Consider the following 15,056-nt stretch of genomic DNA (forward strand, 5'->3'; position numbering starts at 1 on the left):
TATCAATAGTTATCTTGGGCAGAGTAGAAGGACGTGCCTTCACTCCCTCTTGTGGGAGCACTGGAATCACAACTAACTGCTGAACAGTCATTGATAGGAAGACACTGGAACTCAGCAAAAAAGATACCCCACATACAAAGACATAGGAGAAGCCACAATGAGACGGTAGGAGGGGCACAATCACAATAAAATCGAATCCCATAACTGCTGGGTGGGTGACTCACAAACTGGAGAAATCTTATATCACAGAAGTCCACCCACTGGAATGAAGGTTCTGAGCCCCATGTCAGGCTTCCCAACCTGGGGGTCCAGCAACGGGAGGAGGAATTCCTAGAGAATCAGACTTTGAAGTCTAGGGGATTTGACTGCAGGACTTTGACAGGACTGGGGGAAACAGAGACTCCACTCTTGGAGGGCACACCCAAAGTAGTGTGTGCATCAGGACCCAGGGGAAGGAGCAGTGACCCCATAGGAGAGTGACTCAGACCTTCCTGCTAGTGTTGGAGGGTCTCCTGCAGAGGTGGGGGGTGGCTGTGGCTCACTGCAGGGACAAGGACACTGGCAGCAGAAGTTCTGGGAAGTACTCCTTGGTGTGAGCCCTCCCAGAGTCTGCCATTAGCCCCACCAAAGAGCCAGGTAGGCTCCAGTGCTGGGTCACCTCAAGCCAAACAGAGAGGGAACCCAGCCCCACTCATCAGCAGACAAGTGGATTAAAGGTTTACTGAGCTCTGCCCACCAGAGCAACACCCAGCTCTACCCACCACCAGTCCCTCCCATCAGGAAGCTTGCATAGCCTCATGCACCAGAGGGCAGACAGCAGAAGCAAGAAGAACTACAATTCTGCAGCCTGTGGAATGAAAAACACATTCACAGAAAGATAGACAAAATGAAAAGGCAGAAGACTATGTACCAGATGAAGGAACAAGATAAAACCCCAGAAAAACAACTAAATGAAGTGGATATAGGCAACCTTCCAGAAAAAGAATTTGGAATAATGATAGTGAAGATGATCCAGGACCTCGTAAAAAGAATGGAGGCAAAGATTGAGAAGATGCAAGAAATGTTTAACACAGACCTAGAAGAATGAAAGAACAAACACCTAGAAGAATTAAAGAACAAACAACAGACAGAGATGAATAATACAATAACTGAAATGAAAAATACACTAGAAGGAATCAATAGCAGAATAACTGAGGCAGAAGAATGGATAAGTGACCTGGAAGACAATATGGTGGAATTCACAGCCATGGAACAGAATAAAGAAAAAAAGAATGAAAAGAAATGAAGACAGCCTAAGAGACTTCTGGGACAACATTAAATGCAACAATATTTGCATTATAGGGGTCCCAGAAGGAGACGAGAGAGAGAAAGGACCCAAGAAAATATTTGAAGAGATTATAGTCGAAAACGTCCCTAACATGGGAAAGGAAATAGCCACTCAAGTCCAGGAAGTGCAGAGAGTCCCAGGCAGGATAAACCCAAGGAGAAAAACGCTGAGACACATAGTAATCAAATTGACAAAAATTAAAGAAAAATTATTAAAAGCGACAAGGGAAAAGCGAAATATAACATACAAGGGAACTCCCATAAGGTTAACAGGTGATTTCTCAGCACAAACTCTACAAGCCAGAAGGGAGTGGCACGATATGTTTAAAGGGATGAAAAGGAAGAACCTACAACCAAGATTACTCTGCCTGGCAAGCATCTCATTCAGACTCGATGGAGAAATAAAAAGCTTTAGAGACAAGCAAAAGCTAAGAGAATTCAGCACCACCAAACCAGCTCTACAACAAACGCTAAAGGAACTTCTCTAAGTGGGAAACACAAGAGAAGAAAAGGACCTACAAAAACAAACCCAAAACAATTAAGAAAATGGTCATAGGAACATACATATCGATAATTACCTTAAACGTGAATGGATTAAATGCTCCAACCAAAAGACACAGGCTTGTTGAATGGATACAAAAACAAGACCCATATATATGCTGTCTACAAGAGACCCTCTTCAGACCTAGGGATACATACAGACTGAAAGCGAGGGCATGGAAAAAGATATTCCATGCAAATGGAAATCAAAAGAAAGCTGGAGTAGCAGTACTCATATCAGATAAAATAGACTTTAAAATAAAGAATGTTGCAAGAGACAAGGAAGGACACTACATAATGATCAAGGGATCAAACCAAGAAGAAGATATAACAATTATAAATATATATGCACCCAACATAGGAGCACCTCAATACATAAGGCAACTGCTAACAGCTATAAAAGAGGAAATCAACAGTAACACAATAATAGTGGGGGACTTTAACACCTCACTTACATCAATGGACAGATCATCCAAACAGAAAATTACTGAGGAAACAGAAGCTTTAAATGACACAATAGACCAGATAGATTTAATTGATATTTATAGGACATTCCATTCAAAAACAGCAGATTAAACTTTCTTCTCAAGTGCGCATGGAACATTCTCCAGGATAGATCACATCTTGGGTCACAAATCAAGCTTCAGTAAACTTAAGAAAACTGAAATCATATCAAGCATCTTTTCCGACCACAACACTATGAGATTAGAAATCAATTACAGGGAAAAAACAGAGGAAAACATAAACACATGGAGGCTAAACAATACCTTACTAAATAACCAAGAGATCACTGAAGAAATCAAAGGGTATATCAAAAAATACCTAGAGACAAATGACAATGAAAACACGACGATCCAAAACCTATGGGATGCAACAAAAGTAGTTCTAAGAGGGAAGTTTATAGCAATACAATCCTACCTCAAGAAACTAGAAAAATCCCAAATAAACAATCTAACCTTACACCTAAAGGAACTAGAGAAAGAAGAACAAAGAAAACCCAAAGTTAGTAGGAGGAAAGAAATCATAAAGATTAGAGCAGAAATAAATGAAATAGAAACAAAGAAAACAATAGCAAAGATGAATAAAACTAAAAGCTGGTTCTTTGAGAAGATAAACAAAATTGATAAACCTTTAGCCAGACTCATCAAGAAAAAGAGGGAGGGGACTCAAATCAATAAAATTAGAAATGAAAAAGGAGAAGTTACAACTGACACAGCAGAAATACAAAGGATTTTAAGAGATTACTACAAGCAACTCTATGCCAATAAAATGGACAACCTGGAAGAAATGGACAGATTCTTAGAAAGGTATAACCGTCCAACACTGAAGCAAGAAGAAATAGAAAATATGAACAGACCAATCACAAGTAATGAAATTGAAACTGTGATTAAAAACCTTCCAACAAACAAAAGTTCAGGACCAGATGGCTTCACAGGTGAATTCTATCAAACATTTAGACAAGAGCTAACACCCATCCTTCTCAAATCTTTCAAAAAAATTGCAGAGGAAGAAACACTCCTAAACTCATTCTATGAGGCCACCATCACCCTGATACCAAAACCAGACAGAGATACTACAGAAAAAGAAAATTACAGACCAATATCACTGATGAATATAAATGCAAAAATTCTCAACAAAATACTAGCAAACAGAATCCAACAACACATTAAAAGGATCATACACCATGATCAAGTGGAATTTATCCCAGGGATGCAAGGATTCTTCAATATATGCAAATCAATCAATGTGATACACCATATTAACAAATTGAAGAAGAAAAACCATATGATCATCTCAATAGATGCAGAAAAAGCTTTTGTCAAAATTTAACACCCATTTATGATAAAAACTCTCCAGAAAGTGGGCATAGAGGGAACCTACCTCAACATAATAAAGACCATATATGATAAACCCATAGCAAACATCATTCTCAATGTTGAAAAACTGAAAGCATTTCCTCTCAGATCAGGAACAAGACAAGGAGGTCCACTCTCGCCACTATTATTCAACATAGTTTTGGAAGTCCTAGCCACAGCAATCAGAGAAGAAAAAGAAGTAACAGGAATACAAATTGGAAAAGAAGAAGTAAAACTGTCACTGTTTGCAGATGCCATGATACTATACATAGAGAATCCTAAAGATGCCACCAGAAAACTACTAGAGCTAATCAATGAATTTCATAAAGTTGCAGGATACAAAATTAATGCACAGAAATCTCTTGCATTCCTATACATTAACAATGAAAGATCAGAAAGAGAAATTAAGGAAACAATCCCATTCACCACTGCAACAAAAAGCATAAAATACCTAGGAATAAACTCACCTAAGGAGGTAAAAGACCTGTACTCAGAAAACTGTAAGACACTGATGAAAGAAATCAAAGATGACACAAACAGATGGAGAGATATTCCACGTTCTTGGATTGGAAGAATCAATATTGTGAAAATGACTATACTACCTAAAGCAATCTACAGATTCAATGCAATCCCTGTCAAATTACCAATGGCATTTTTTACAGAACTAGAACAAAAAACCTTAAAATTTGTATGGAGACACAAAAGACCCTGAATAGCCAAAGCAATCTTGAGGGGAAAAAATGGAGCTGGAGGAATCAGACTCCCTGACTTTAGACTATTCCACAAAGCTTCAGTAATCAAGACAATATAGTACTGGCACAAAAACAGAAATATAGATCAATGGAACAGGATAGAAAGCCCAGAGATAAACCCATGCACCTATGGTCAACTAATCTATGACAAAGGAGGCAAGGATATACAATGGAGAAAAGACAGTCTCTTCAATAAGTGGTGCTTGGGGGCTTCCCTGGTGGCGCAGTGGTTGGGAGTCTGCCTGCCAATGCAGGGGACATGGGTTCGAGCCCTGGTCCGAGAAGATCCCGCATGCCATGGAGCAAATGAGCCCGTGTGCCACAACTACTGAGTCTGTGCTCTAGAGCCCGCGAGCCACAACTACTGAAGCCCATGTGCCACAGCTGCTGAAGCTTGCGCACCTAGAGTCCATGCTCTGCAACAGGAGAGGCCACCGCAATGAGAAGCCCGTGCACCGCAGTGAAGACTGGCCCCTGCTCTCAGCAACTAGAGAGGGCCCGCGTGCAGCGGCGAAGACAAAATTTAAATCAATGAATAAATAAATAAATTTATTAAAAAAAGAAAAGTGGTGCTGGGAAATCTGGACAGCTACTTGTAAAAGAATGAAATTAGAACACTCCCTAACACCATACACAAAAATAAACTCAAAATGGATTAAAGACCTAAATGTAAGGCCAGACACTATAAAACTCTTAGAGGAAAACATAGGAAGAACACTCTTTGACATAAATCACAGCAAGATCTTTTTTGACCCACCTCCTAGAGTAATGGAAATAAAAACAAAAATAAAAGAATGGGACCTAATGAAACTTAAAAGCTTTTGCACAGCCAAGGAAACTATAAACAAGATGAAAAGACAACCTTCAAAATGGGAGAAAATATTTGCAAATGAATCAACAAAGGATTAATTTCCAAAATATATAAACAGCTCATGCAGCTCAATTTAAAAAAAACAAACAACCCAATCCAAAAATGGGCAGAAGACCTAAATAGACATTTCTCCAAAGAAGACATACAAATGTTCAAGAGGCACATGAAAAGCTGCTCCACATCACTAATTATTAGAGAAATGCAAATCAAAACTACAATGAGGTATCACCTCACACCAGTTAGAATGGGCATCATCAGAAAATCTACAAACAACACATGCTGGAGAGGGTGTGGAGAAAAGGGAACCCTCTTGCACTGTTGGTGGGAATATAAATTGATACAGACACTATGGAAAACAGTATGGAGATTCCTTAAAAAAATAAAAATAGAATTACCATATGACCCAGCAATCCCACTACTGGGCATATACACAAAGAAAACCATAATTCAAAAAAACACATGCACCCCAATGTTCACTGCAGCACTATTTACAACAGCCAGGTCATGGAAGCAACCTAAATGCCCATCGACAGACAAATGGATAAAGAAGATGTGGTACATATATACAATGGAATATTACTCAGCCATGAAAAGGAACGAAACTGGGTCATTTGTAGAGACATGGATGGACCTACAGACTGTCATACAGAGTGAAGTCAGAAAGAGAAAAACAAATATCATATATTAATGCATATATGTGGAATCTAGAAAAATGGTACAGATGAACCGGTTTGCAAGGCAGAAATAAGAGACACATGTAGAGAACAAATGTATGGACACCAAGGATGGAAAGTTGGGGGCGGGGTGGTGGTGGGTTGAATTGGGAGATTGGGATTGACATATATACACTAATATATATATAATAGATAACTAATAAGAACCTGCTGTATAAAAAATAAACAAATAAAATAAAATTTTAAAAATAGTTATCTTAAAATACTGGTAAATTCTCAGATGTAACAGTAATGTTAGTAAAATATTGTTTATGTTATATTTTTTTATAAAAGGAACTATCGGGCTATATGCATATGAGTATAGATCCACTGGTTAGTTGTTAGTGGTGTCTAGATTCCAGCAAAAGCTTCCTAAAGGAAGTAAGTGTCAAGCCATTCTGAAGGCAGCAGAGAAGTTAAGGGGCATTACACTGCTTTAGGGCTAGCACATATGAAAGGCCCAGGTTGGGGAGCAGAAAAGTCACATTCAGGTACCACTGGGAAATGTAATGGACTGGAGCAGAGAATTTAGATAAAAATTTAGAGATGAAACATCTAGAAAAAAAAATGCCCACTAAATGGAGTCTTTTGAAACTCATACAAAGTTCTCATTTAATTTGGGAAGCAATTAGGAGTTTTTGAGGAGGGGAGTGAAACAGTCCAAAAATGTTTGAAACAGGAAAAAGTAATATAAATCAGATCCTTAATATAAGGTATTCCAAGGAGCCTCCAAAAAGCTTGATTCTGGCTCTGACATGTGGAAAGACTGACTAGGATGCTGTTGCAGTGTTCAGCCTTCAGGTGGTCAAACTAAACGCGAGCAGTGAGAATAAGGAGCAAGGGGAATAATAGTTAAGGCTGTCCAATCATTCAATAACTCATTAATTCAGCAAACATTTGTTAAGCCACCTGCTTAAAAATATCCAGGTACAGTGTTAGGAACTGGGGATGAAAAGATCATAAGACATGGTCCCCCCCCCCGCCTTTGAGAGATACTCACTGTCTAGCAGAGGAAGACAGTGATTGTTGTGGATGATGAATTGGCAGGACTTGATAATAGACTAAAATAAATGGCTGGCTCATGTGAAGGGAACATATTGGTCAACTGGATAAAAAATTATCCATGTTTGTGGCCCTGGGAAAAGGAGGGAATAGTAGCACCACTTTACAGAGGAATTTAGGAAGGAAAGTGAGTTTTGGTGTTCAATAATATTTTGTTTCAGACAAGTTCAATTTGGAAGTTGTTGGTATATGTGAGAGCGCTGCCCTGCAGGCAGCAAGAAATATCAAACCAATGATAATGATGGTCTAAACTGGAGTGGATTTTTGAGAATTTAAAGTCATTTTCCTAGAGAGACTCCACCAAGAGCAAAGTTAGTTATAGATAAACTGATAATCCACAAATAAACCTAAAAGGACCCCCGAATAAAGGTTTAGGTGTGTTTTGTGTGTGTCGTTTAGAGGGAAGAGAGGAAGGAGGGACTGAGTGAAGGAAAAAATTAGCTAGATTTCAAACCATGTTTCACTTCATTTGCGCCTCCAAATTTCACCCAAAATTATTTATTACAAAGGGGAAAAGCTAATTTTACAATTGTGAAATCTAGTTTATTATCCTTTCCTGAAATGAGTGGAAAAATTCTAGAAACAGCACCTTTATTTAAAGCTTGCAAGGCTATCTTTATCATTACAATTGTGACCTAATTAATCCTTTCCACAAACCAGCAAATTTGGCATTATTTTTCTCATTTTATGAAAGAAAAACTGCACTGAGAGGTTTAGGAGCTCACTGATACTTTGAGAAGGAATTAGTTTGCAGGTGACAATTGTTTCTGCTTTGATTTCTGTCTTTAATGAGGAAAGAAAATCAGACTGTGCATTTAAAAAATATAGGTTGCCTCCAGCCCCTTTATGTGGACCAATGTGAGGGCTCCAATGAGACAATTACAAAAGGTTGAGGAAGAAGCAGCATAGGCACTGACGGCTTAAGATAAATTCAAAATCAAATGTAAAGATTGTTACTTTGTTTCTTAAATGGAGAGTCTTTTTTTAAGATAGTGAAATCATGTGTTGTTTTGTTAAATATTTTCTTAAAACTCAAGGGTGTTCTAAATCCAACAAAAATTATCATGAACATTTTTTAGGCATGCATCTAAGGACAAGGTGACCTTAAGAACAAATTAAGGTATGATTCCTGAACTTGAAACATTTATAATACAAAACAGATGACATTATTCTGAACAAATTTAAAGAATAAGAGAAAAAATTACAAACTGTGCCCACCCTCCAGACCCATACTCTGCCTTCACTCAAGGATGTGCATACCAGGAATGGGTATCATTGTGGGCCATCTTGAAGGCTGCCTTCCACGGGCAGGAGGGGACAATGAGCTCTGTTTGACATGCTGAGTTTGAGAGGCCATCAGTTTATCTTAGTGGAGCTATTTAGGATTTACTTGGAAACAAAAGTCTGGAGATCAGGAAAGCCTGGAGCTCAGGTCAAGACTGGGGTCATGCATTGGGGGGTTACTGGTGTCTTATAAATGGTAGTTGAAGCCATGGGAGTGAATGAGAGAGGGTAGAAATAGGTGAAAGTTAAAGACAGAATCCTGGGAAATATTAACTCATATGGAGCATGTGGAATGAGAGGAACCGCCAGAGATACAAAAGAAAGGGCAGTTAGAGAGAAGAACAGAGAGAGAGAGTAACATCCTGGAAGCTACAGAGTAGAGGTCATCAGTAATGTCCAATTAGACAAGAGTCAGTTAGGATGAGAACAGGCTGTTGGATGTGATTATTAAGTAGGGCACTGTTAACCTTTAAGAGTGTGCTACCAAACAGGGTAATTGGGGAAAAGAATTGGTGCAATTGTTTAATGCAATTCGCTAAAGTAAAATACAACATACTGATAAAAGTAAATAGAGTATGAAAATTAGTAATGGCCTTGATATAGGGCATCTTTTATTCAAATCTAAGGGTGGCCTATTCCTTGATAAACACCACATCCCTCCTTCATCACAGATTAGACAGATTTACTTAGAGCTATTTGACACACCCCAGCTCACTATGCAAGCCAGAATTCAGTGCATCTAGATCCCTTAAGCTCCTCAGCTCTGCCCCTGTCACACAGTCTGCATCTCAAAAGGCTGAAGTAGAATCCCACAACAACTGATCAGGAACACCAAACTTCACAGCAGAACAAATTTGTGTAAAAGAAAACATTTGGGTTTTTTGTTTGTTTTGTTTTTCTATGCATCTCAGTAAAATGAGCTTTTAACTGTAAAATACTAATGACTCAACCCATGATGCCAGGCTACCAAAGTAAACATCTCGCTGTTTATAATAATCTTGTGTTTATTTGTTCTAAAACACTTCATTTATTTTATCACTGCTTATTTGCAGTTTTTATGTCTTCAAAAATAGGTAGTAAAAAACAAGAATGAAGAGAATGTTTAGAAGAAAACAGTAAAAATTCACCAATGTATATGTATTTTTAAAGATTTAAAATACATTTTAACCTCTAGAATGTACTTGTTTTCCTCATGCTAAGGGCAGCTTTGAGTTATGATTAAAACACTCTAATAGCTGTAGTTTAGCCAAAACATACTCTCCCTGATCTCACAGAAATGATGAATTTGGTGACTTTAATTCTATGAAAGTAAACTGGATACATCTGCTCTTTGCTTCTGCCACCAAAGGGAGTGAATGTATACATAGCAGAGCCTAAGAAGGACTATGTGCCCAACCACATCCTGGCAGCTTTGGGAAGATAGGATGTGCCCAAACTCAACACTGGAATTGGGAGTAAAGAGCTATAAAAACTAATATTTTAGTAGCCTACAATCCGCTATTCTTGAACTATTCTATGTAGTAGCCTACAATCCACTATTGTTAAAGTACAAGGTCATTAACTTTTGTAAAAATCTTTGAGTTAAGAAAATTACACTAGCCTCATTCTTTGTAATTTGCTATTTTTAACTTAATAAAAGTAGCTTTTGAAAGTCACTTTATTCTCTCAAAATCTCTCTCAAGATGTCCATTTTATGTTTGTTTCACTGCAGATGGGGCACCAGAATTCTGAGGTAGAATTTATAACATGGGTGGTGATACATACATACACACATATAGATGGAAGAATCTAAGGAACTGTTTCTATTGAAAGAGGGTAGAATGTTAAGATCATCTGCCCAATTCCCTAAATGAACCTGGGCCCAGCTGTTAAGTGACTTGTCAAAGGTCTCACAACTGAGAGGTGATTGATAGACCCACGGCGAGACCCTAGGTCCCTTTCTCCCTAGTCCAGTGCTCTCTCTCCTGCACCATCCTGCCTCTCCACTAGGTGAAAAGTGCACCCCTAAACAAAACAAAAAACTTTACTATTAGTGGTTAGAGAAAATTCAGGAAACATGAATTTGAGTTCTGGCTCATCTACCATTTATTTGCCATCAACAAGTCACTTATATCTCTACATCTATAGCTGCATTTCCTTTAACCAGAGAAGTACACTTTGGTAATTCAAAGACATGTGCTATATAGGTTAAGGACTGGGGGTCAGAAAGCCTCTGTTTTTTAAAAATTAATTAATTAATGAATCAATTTTGGCTGCGTTGGGTCTTTGTTGCTGCGCACGGGCTTTATCTAGTTGCGGCGAGTGGGGGCTACTCTTCATTGAGGTGTGCAGGCTTCAGTAGTTGTGGCATTCGGGCTCAGTACTTGTGGCTCGCAGGCTCTAGAGTGCAGGCTCAGTAGTTGTGGCACACAGGCTTAGTTGCTCCACAGCATGTGGGATCTTCACAGACCAGGGCTCAAACCTGTGTCCCCTGCATTGGCAGGCGGATTCTTAACCACTGTGCCACCAGGGAAGTCCCCAGAAAGCCTCTGTTTTATAACTGGTTTTATCTTCAGGTGACGAGACTTTTAAACAAGTCATTAAAACTTTTTGACCTTCAGTTCTCTCATTTGTAAGATGTGGATCATAAGAGATGCTCTCCAAATCCCAGGACTGCAGTGGAATTATGGCATATAAAAGACATAAAAGTGTTGTAAACAGTCACGGTCTTTTATGAGGTACAGATATTGCCTTACCTGATTCCATGGGTATCCCCAAGAATCCAGGAGGCTATCCTTATAATGTTTAAGTTATTGCTAATAGTAACTGAGGAAAAAAAATTATTGGAGTCTGCAACCTATCTTTCCATTAAAGAACATGCTTTGCTTATTTGTTACAATCCGATTTAAAAAATAAAAAGGGTTTTATTCAAGCACCTGGGAGGTGCTGTCCTGCAGCAAAAGAACACTGACTGAGGTTCGGGATGCTGGATTCCAGTCCTTGGCTCTGCCATTGTCTTAATGTGTGACTTATCAGATCACACCTTTGCTGTACTTTAATTTCCTCTTCAGTAAAAAGAAGGTTGGGCTTTCACTGGTTGTTAACTCATGTCCTTCTGATAATCTGATGAAGTATATTGATCCTCTCCTCATAATTCACCCAATATAGAATGGACTCCAGGTTAGGAATCCCTAACCTCATTGGTCTCTTCTGGATTTAATTGTCTAGGAAAGCTACAACCAAGCTGTCTATGTCTACTTTGGACAAAGATAGCATTCCATTTTCAGTTAGCTTTTTTTATTCATTAGAGTTCAACCTGGATCCTGCAGATGGTAGGAGATTTCTGGCACAACATCACCCCATAAGTAGTTGAAATTTGCGAGGAAAAGGATCTGATGGCCTCAGTGTTATTTAAAATAGGAACTCCTGAATCTGTCATCCCATATCTTAAGCATAGGTAATTTTTGGCTCTCACATCTAGGCCAACAACTAAAATACAATGGCACTTTATATAACAAGTTCTTAAATCTTTGCTCATATTAAAAAGAAATTTAAGAAATTGAAAAACCCCTCTTTCCTTGGAAAGATACATAGAAAGGGAAGAAATAAACTTGGATTATGTTCTTCTTCTTCTTTTTTTTTTTTGATATTAACCTGTTCTGAGAATCAGGTGAATGGGTGACAGACTACATACTCTGTCAATTATATAATGACTACTGTGAGCTCTTGGTTGACTGCAAAAGAGTCCATTCAAATCAGTTTAGGCACACAGGGAAGTTTTTTGGAAGAATACAAGTATATCGCAAGGAATCCAGGGCAGGATATCAGTACAGCCTCAGGAAGAACAAATGCCCAAGAAGCTGGGAATTCAGAAGTGATGTTTATTGGTTTCCACTCTCTCAGAGAAGCTAAATGTTTCCTAGTTTCCCCTTCCCTCTGAACATGCGCTTCATCTGTCCCACTAGCAGTGTCTGCTTCAGAATACTCATGGCTGCCCAGCTAATAAGCATGACTTTCTGTCCAGATCCCAACTAAGATTGAAAGCCCAATTCCAAATTTCCTCCAGGGGGGGATTTGATTGCTCCAGCTTAAGGCAGGAGGAGTCATGGCAGCAAAATTTCCCATAAGCTTTCCTTAAAAGAGGGTGTCAGGAAGAGTGAAAATAATAGGGAAAGGAAATGACTTTCATCCCTAGCATATGGCAGATCTCAAGTCAAGGCGAGGGCATCAACAACATCAGGAGCATCTGAGGCTTGTTGGTAGTGACTGAGGTTGGAGCACTCACGCTTGCTCCCAAAGTCCAGTCTCTTCCTGCTACTCTTCACGCTCAGAGGGAGCCTTTATCTGGAGAAGACATCCATAGCCCAGCAGCTACCAGTTAGCATCAGGGAGCTAGTTTACTCTCTTGCCTGTATCTCTTTCCAGATGGATATCAACACTTAAGATTTTATGTGACAACTGCATTCTGAACTCTTCATCAAGAAAATGTTAACCATAGAGTTGCAGTAAATAACACAGATTTTCACAATAAAAATTGTAGGACCATTTAACCATCTATTAATGTGTTTTAAAGTGTTTTTTTTTTAAGACTGTTGGGAAAATGTAGATTAGCTTTGAAACTTTAAAATTGTATTCATTAGCACTGTTCTGCTTGCTAAATATGTAAGCTCATTTGAGCTAGCTTAAGAAAAATTAGAAATTTATTTTAAAAATATAGTGATGTTTAAGAATATGAGGATAAAAGGACAGCTCTAGTTGGGCAGAAACTAGGAAACTGACACTATCAGGAACCCACATAGTTCTGTTCCCACTGTCTTCTCTGCTTCTCTAAGTCTACTTCCTTATTATCCCTTCCACCTGGCTTTTACTTGTTCCTTAATTCATGAAGCGGAATATGACTGCCAGCAATAGTGAGTTTACCCACTTAGGAGGTGATTTTTTGAAATAAGAATTTGTGTGTGTGTTTCTGTTTTGTAGTTCTTTCTGCTCCTCCAGAGCCATCCACACTGACTGAAAGAGAATTAAGAATGTTCCAGCCAGTATGCAAAGATAAAGAAACAGTCAATGTTTGTTTTGTTTTTGTTTTTTGTTTTTTGAACAAAATAAGCTCTTTTGTAAGAGTCTGTCAGCAACAATAGTACTGGAAGCAGCAACTTTTTTTTTTCTTCTTTTTTTTTGGTAAGTCTTTACATTTTAGAATAGTTTAAGATTCACAGTAAAATTGAGAGGAAGGTACAGATATTTCCTATATATTCTCTGCCCTTCCCCCCTCCCTTTCCCAAGGAGTTTATTTGGGCAGACTTGGGTGGGGAGGCTCTGCATCTAAAAGAGGGTGTTGACAGGCATAGAGAACAGACTTGTGGTTGCCAAAGGGGAGGGGAGGTGGGAGAAGGATGGACTGGGAGTTTGGGATTAGCAGATAAAAACTATTATGTAGAATGGCTAAACAACAAGGTCCTACTGTATAGCACAGGAAACTATATTCAATATCCTGTAATAAACCATAATGGAAAAGAAAAAAAAAATAGGAGGGTGTTGAGCCTCTTGATGGTGAAGCGTGGTTTGTTCTAGTGACTCAGGACCCAATGAGGCAGCGGGAACTTGACCTTGGAGTCATGGAACCACTTGACCACTGCTGGGCAGCATCAGAGATCTGGATCCAGATCTACATCTCGGTAGCACTGGGTGATGGCACCCGCGGTGGTCAGGTCCCTGAACTCTCGGTATAGTGGTGGGTACCGCTCTGGGAGTCATAGCGCAGCCAGATACCAAAGTTCTTCACCCATAGGGGTTATTTCTGGAATACCTGCCCACAGTAGACAAATTCCCCTGAAGACTTCATAGAAGTCTTGCATAAAAGCCAAAGCCTTCATGAAGACATGTATAGAAGCCAAAGCTTTTGATTTGAATGAGGTAGGTTTTGTTGAGAGAAGAAAAGATTGTGAGAAATGAAAGAAAAGGCCTTGAAGGAAGCAGGGTATAGAATTTATATCCTAACAACAATACATTGGAAAGAGGCTGGAAGAAGACGCTGAATGTAACTACCCCCTACCCCCAGGGAGAAGGGAGGCAGGTCAGTGGAGCTGGGGATGAGGGACCAGGACCTTGGGGGAGCCACATGGATGGAGGCAGAGTTTGCCTGGAGAAGATGTGAGTACCTTACTCAGCAGGGCTGGGAGCCACATGGGGGAGGCCAGCCAGGCCTGCAGACCTTGGGTCACCACTGGAGCGAGGCTACAGTTGCCCTGGTCCTTGTGTAAGGGAGCCACAATTAGCTGGGCTCTGTGCTTTGCTACCTGTAGAGGTCCTTCCATTGACAGCAGCTAGCACATCACATCATCTTGGCCCATCCAGCAGAAGGGGGCCTCCTGGACTTAAGAAGTTAAGGATTTCCAACTGATCTGCCCATGTGAACTATCAGCCATTTCAACAGAGTGGGACATTCCTAAGTTTTTCACCACAGAGGGTGGGCCCTGACCGCAAATGTGGGTAGTGATTGTGGGAGCAAGATGCCACTCTCCCTTTACTTGGATACTACTGGGCAGTGGAGAACCTTACCTCATCATAAGATCACACACATTGCTGCTTTCTATCTCCAAGTTAATTCCAAATTCCCAGGGAAGGAATTCTGATTGGCATAGCCTGGGTCAGGTGTCCACTCCAGTCCAACCAA

At 39.5% G+C, this 15,056-nt stretch overlaps 1 protein-coding gene across 10 annotated transcripts in view; it reads right to left on the minus strand.

Moving 5' to 3' along the window:
- LOC309663385 (uncharacterized protein) overlaps positions 1-15,056 on the minus strand; it is a 349,815-nt gene that overhangs the window by 132,232 nt on the left and 202,527 nt on the right. For 2 of the 10 annotated variants that reach the window (XR_014265226.1, XR_014265229.1), the window contains one exon: positions 14,942-15,056. The exons of the other annotated variants lie outside the window; for them this stretch is intronic. The gene's annotated coding sequence lies outside the window, so the exon portion shown is untranslated. The remainder of the gene's footprint in view (positions 1-14,941) is intronic. 10 annotated transcript variants of the gene reach the window in all.

This window comes from Balaenoptera physalus (genome assembly GCF_965194825.1).
Source record: "Balaenoptera physalus genome assembly, chromosome: 6".
NCBI classification, from domain to species: Eukaryota; Metazoa; Chordata; class Mammalia; order Artiodactyla; family Balaenopteridae; genus Balaenoptera; species Balaenoptera physalus.